The sequence below is a fragment of the Podarcis raffonei genome, chromosome 1 (genome assembly GCF_027172205.1).
Source record: "Podarcis raffonei isolate rPodRaf1 chromosome 1, rPodRaf1.pri, whole genome shotgun sequence".
In the NCBI taxonomy this organism is placed as follows: domain Eukaryota; kingdom Metazoa; phylum Chordata; class Lepidosauria; order Squamata; family Lacertidae; genus Podarcis; species Podarcis raffonei.
In genome coordinates this window covers 93,571,638-93,577,624 of record NC_070602.1, presented here as the reverse complement: position 1 = coordinate 93,577,624, position 5,987 = coordinate 93,571,638, and the positions used below count along the sequence as shown (strand labels likewise).

Here is a 5,987-nt window from a genome sequence, read left to right as displayed (position 1 = left end):
TTGCACACCTAGTCTTATGGTCTCCCCACAAGTAACACAGCCAGGGCTGACCCACCCACGAGGCAAGGTGAGGAGACCGCCTCAAGCAGCAGGGTCCACAGGGGCAGCAGATTGGGCTTCCAAAGAATGCATCGCCTGCTCTTGCCGCCTTTTCAGCTGTGATTCCTCCCTCTCTCATCAGCCATTGGTACCCCATTCCATATTATTTAGGAGAGCCCGCAAGCCTTTCAGAGAGCAGAGGGGGCTACTGTGGAGAGGAGAGGATAGGACACTTTCATTCTGTGAACTTCCATAAAGTTTTGCTTAGTTTTGATCAGTGAAGCTGTATCTGTTAAGCTTCTTTTCTATAGTTTGGTTAGTCACGCACCTCTCAAGCTTCAGTACTAAATATACATTCTCTGATGGACAGAATTTCTTTCTGCATTGCTTGTACCATTCAAATAACTTTGCCATTCATCGTGCATTGCGAAATGAATGTTCCATTTGATTAAAAGGTATGACATCTTCTAAAACATGCAACTATTTAGGCTTTGGGTAAAGATTCCACACCCAAGGTTGATTTGTCTATATTCTGGGGCAATTATATACTGTTACATTGTGAGTAGAAAGCTCTAATGGTTAACCTTCCATCACTTTGCAATAAAGAAATAATTACACTATAATCTATGGACTCCTGTTCTATAAATACTTATTAAAACAGCCATTGGCATATTAATGTCTAACATGTTCCTTCATGATCTGTTGTATATTGCAGCTGCCTTGCTTGCTTGCTTGCTTGCTTGCTTGCTTTTCTCAACTATCATTATATGTTACGTTATCATATATATTCCATACGTCTAAGACATTCAAGGTGGCCTACATGGTTCCATATCATCAAACTTGTTCAGATCCAAAATTGGGGGCATGCGTCTTTCAGGATGTGCTCTGTGTGAGTCATGTGACCCTCACCTTACTCTCAACCTCCCACCCCCAAAGTCATTTTTTCAGGGTGAGAGTGCAGCGTGAGATCACGGCACCAAAAATGTCTGCCACGATCTCAGACAAAGAAACAGGATGTCCTCTTTTTTCTTCCAGGACACTTGGAATATATCTGCTTCCCTATTTTATACTTATAACAACCCTATGAGGCAGGTTAGGCTGAGAGACAGCAACAGGCCCAAGGCCACCAAGTGAGATTCGTGACAGAGTGAGGGTTTGAACCCCGGTTGAAGTACAACACACTAACTCAGAGATCACCAACCCAGGATCTGCTGGTATCCACAAAGGCCCTTCTTGGCACCTCTGGGCAACAGGGTATCATAGGCACTAAGCTGGCAAACCTCAATATATTATTATATTATGGCAAGTAGTTTTCGGAGCTGGAAGGGTCTATCCCTGCACCCTTGCTTTCTTGGTAGTTTTGAAGGATTTTCAGGCCAAGAAGTGACAGGAATCCTTCCTGATTCTTTTTTCTTTCTTTTTTCTACCTTTTTTTTTTTTTTTTTGCTTAGTTGTGTGCAGTTAGAGGTTCACACAGAGTCTTAGCTAGGTGATCTTGTGCTCCTGGCAGAACCATCCAGATCATGCAATAATCAATAACTTTATTTATAGACATATTTATGGACATATTTCTTTTAGCCAATTTTGCACACACACCCCGCCGTCTGCGCCACTGGTGGAGGCCTTCCTTGCCACCCCCTAGCTACGGCCCTGGGTTCACACTACTTGGGACAGCAACAGACCTGCTTGGTGGTTGTTGTTTTTTTAAACCCCAGTTTCCCTTAGTCACAGATAAAGTAGGGCTCAGAGAGGGACTGGTTTTAATCGCAAAGAGGCAAACAGATAAAGGAGGGTGGTCCCTCCTCCCTCCTGTGAGACTGGTGGCCACATTCAACAGGTGTCATGATCTGACCACCTGTTTTGAATGACATTTGGGAGTGAAAGATGTTACATGGTTAAATTGCAACCAGCCCCAGGACCTCGTGGTGAAGGGCAAACTATAACTACCTACAAATTAAGGAATTTGTATTCATTAAGTTAGTATAAGCCACTTTGTGAAGGCTCAGCTTCAGGGGAGAATCTACCATGATGCTTCAGGCCCCCTAACCCTTAAATGTGGGGTGTAGTAGACCCAATTTGAGTCACACAACTCAAAACTATTATTATTATTATTATTATTATTATTATTATTATTATTATTATTCTATTTCAACAATCCCAAAGTTTCAGGGTCACTAGCACAGATGTTGTAAAGGTATGGTGATCTGTTGTGGAACAACCCCATTGAAGAAGATAACAGTGGTTACCTAGACCTAGTTTCTGTCTAGGAGCCCCCATAACAGTTCAAGCTTCAGGGCCCCCAAAATGTGGGTCCACCACTGCCCAGCTTAACTATTGACTGAGGAAAATCTTCTAATTTGATATAGTTTATTTTCAGATATGCTCAGACCTGCTGAAACAAAGTAAGCCATGTTAGGCACCGGGCAGTTGCTAGTCCACAGAAAACTACACAAAGGAAGCCTAATACTGCTGCACAAAATGAGGACAATGAATAGCAAAACCAGAGCCACAGTTCTGCTCAAAAGTTGTTCATATAGATCAAGGATCTTTGAGGTGGTGGCAGCTGCTTGTAGCAAATGACTGTGTCTTACCGCTTTGGTCTCACACTTCTGGGACAGAATTCACCGACCAATTCCGTACCTCTCTTTTGTGCAAATGTTTTTCTTCTTCTTTTCCCCCAACTTTTGCATTTTTTTACCCATCGGTAGATTTTCAGCACCACCTAGTTGCCAGATGTTATATTTTGCTATTTTTCTGTGACTTTCCCGTATCCTCTCTGGATCTCCACAAGATGGGGAGTGTATTATGGCAGCTATCATTGCTAGGCAGTTTAGCCATGTGTCAAAAGCTGCTTTTCCCTTTCCAGTGGGCTGGTGGGAAAGACTGAGCCTGGAGGCCATTTCAGACAGTGCCTACATGGTGGTTATACCTGAGAAGGGAAAAACAGAAAACAGATCACCTGGATCTTATCTGGGAAAGAAATTGGAAGCATTGAGTACTCATGGAGAGGCATTTCCCAGCAGCATGGAACTGAGCTGGGCAAAAGACCATTGAGATTTGATCCAGGAAACAGATCCTAGGGCTGGTTTTGGCTGCACCTTTGATTATTCTGAAGCAGGTAAAATTCATTAGACAGATATTGATGTTAAAATTTACATCAATCAATTTACATCAAATTTTACAATCTAAATTTTGACAGAGCAGGAAACAAAGGAAGAAAGTGAGGGATGTAAATGGTATGTTAGCTACCAAACAATAGGAGCAAATGCAAATACCTGCACTTCAGTTTAATAATAATAATAATAATAATAATAATAATACTATTTGTACCCAGCCTATCTGTCTAGGCTGCCCCAGCCACTTTGGGGGGCTTCCAACAGATAATAAAAATAATAAAACACCAAACATTAAAAAATTTCCCTATACAGGTCTGCCTTCAGTTGTCTTCTAAAAGTTGTATAGTTATTTTTCTCCTTCACATGTGATGGAAGAGCAGGTGCCACTACCGAGAAGGCCCTCTGCCTGGTTCCCTGTAACTTCACTTCTTGCAGTGAGGGAACCACCAGAAGGCCCTCGGAGGAGGACCTCAGTGTCCGGGCTGAATGATGGGGGTGGAGACGCTCCTGAGAAGATAAGTCCACTTTACATAACCAAAGAGTCCTGGGCATACTAGTTTAAACGCCTGTCAACACATCTCCCATGATCACATTTATAACAGTCAGTTGTAAACCAGTTTGTGCTTGGATTGCTCCATCCACCACTGATAAGACCACTTCACTGGACAAAAACTGCTGGCATTAAGTCCTGTTCATAGCTCACTCTTCCCTAATAAGAACTATCTCACATTGTGGTGTGTAACATATTCAACCCCGTGATCTGAAGGTTCGCACTCTCAATGATGGCTCACAGAAGAGCTGACACATCCAATTAATGTAACGTCCTCTTTGAAAAACCATGTTTTTGGCACGAAAGATCCTCCAGCCGGACTATTTATACCTTAGAAGGCACACAAGTTGCACAACGTGTCTGTGGTTTCGCTTTATTTATTACCACCCCCCACCCCCGTGATTCATATTGTCTTTTGTGTGATGGTGCTAATTATTTTGAAAGCATCCCAAGGACTGTCACTCCACTTTTGTTGACAGCGAATGTGGAAAATTAATTTGAATGGAGCAGCCGAAGATAACAACTTCATCTCCAAATTACCGCTGACTGATTCTGTATTGCCAGATCTAGCAAGTTCACTTCCTTGTCATGTCGCTGAAGAACGTAACACTTTATGGTGAGAGTCGGGCGCAAACCTCTTTCTGAGGACCGTTAGTTGAGCATTCTGAACACTCCTCTTGTAAGCCACTCACAGAAGTCCATGTTGGCAAGTCCACAGGCAGGAGCAGCCAATGGGGAGGAGCGATGCTGAGCACCTGGCCTCCCGACTCCAGTGCCACTGCAGTTTGGGGACAAGCAGGAATGGGGCAAGGCAGCAGGGGGGGTAGGCACTGTGCAGATCTCTGGCGGAGCAAATCCAGAACTCCTTTCATTCCTTTTGTTTTGTCCTTTTTTTATCAGCAAATTTAACAAGAAACTAAAGGGGGGAGGGGAGACGAAATAAAAATCAAAGGAAAAATAGAGGGAGAGAAGAGCAGGGGAAATGATACATTATATTATTGCTAATACTAATAAACCACAATCAGTTCATATTACAGATACAGTGGCTATCAGTACAAAAATCTCAAATTAAACATCAGTTAAGACCAGCCCTCCGGATATCCAAATAGGTATCTACACTACATTGATGTGTATATGTAATATATTCAAACGTCGCTAGGACAGACCACTGTGTAACAGACACTGGGTATTTATTCTTCCAGGCTGAAAATATAACTCTTTCAAGCTGCCTGTTCTCCTATGAGTTTTATTGATATCTAACTGCTACCAGAGTATTTATATCAATCACACTAAAGATACAATTTGTGTTCCATTATATTATGAACGGTGCCCATTTTTCTGCCATCAGGGCTGCTGGTGTAAATCTATGCCTGTAATGAATTTCGTTACATTCAGCCACATTCACAACACACATTTAAAGGGCTATGGTACTACTTTAAACAGTCATGGCTCCCCTGAACCATTTTGGGAGTTTTAGTTTCTTAAGGGTGCTGAGAGTCATTAAGAGACCCCTGTTCCCTCTTCCTGGTGCTATTTTCCAGCAGGAGAATTTTTTCATTTGGTGTGTTTATTTCCTCCCTTCTTCATTTGTGAAGCTATTCTGAACAAGGTTGTTTTAATAATAAATGTAATAATAATAATAATAATAATAATAATAATAATAATAATAATAATATCTGGATCCTTGACATTCACTCCTTCTATCCCATCTCTCCACTAGACCCCTCTGCCAGCAGAAATGCTGCTTGAGAAAAAAAGTACTTCTTAGGCCTCGACAACAGTCAGAACACATTATTGTTCCACGTGAGCCACAGCAGCGACGGCAAAGGCCCGCTTTATTCCCTACAGACTGGCCTGCTCCTGCCACTGCCATCCGTCGCCATCAAGCCAGCAGTAACTCCAGCCGGCATTTTAAACACTGCCAGCGGGAGCAGATTTGTTCCCTCCGCCTCTTGTCTCCATGGGCAAGGACAACATGCTACCAGTACGGACGCTACTACCACTGTCAATTCAGTTGATCGGAGTGTCAGACTAAACGCCCGTTTGCCGCCAGAGCTTGCCTGATTATAGAAATAAAGGATGATGCTGTATCTCCTTTAAGGGGGAAGGAAAGTACATAGGAAGCTGCCCGAGTCAGACCGTTAGTCCATCAAGCTCTGCATTGTTCGCACTGACTGGCAATGCCGCTCCCCCAATAAGAACATAAGAAGAGCCCTTTTCATAGTCTCATTGCTGAGCTGCAATAGGCAGAGCTCAGCAGAGTGGGAAGCCAGCCAACCAGA

The 5,987-nt window shown here is 42.9% G+C and overlaps 1 long non-coding RNA gene across 1 annotated transcript; it reads right to left on the bottom strand.

Moving 5' to 3' along the window:
• Positions 1 to 2,389: 2,389 nt before the first annotated feature.
• LOC128402887 (uncharacterized) lies at positions 2,390 to 4,351 on the bottom strand. The gene is made up of 2 exons (XR_008327798.1): positions 4,246 to 4,351; positions 2,390 to 2,968 (listed from the first exon to the last, which is right to left on the bottom strand). It is a non-coding gene; the product is annotated as an uncharacterized LOC128402887 (long non-coding RNA).
• Between the last annotated feature and the right edge of the window lie 1,636 nt (positions 4,352 to 5,987).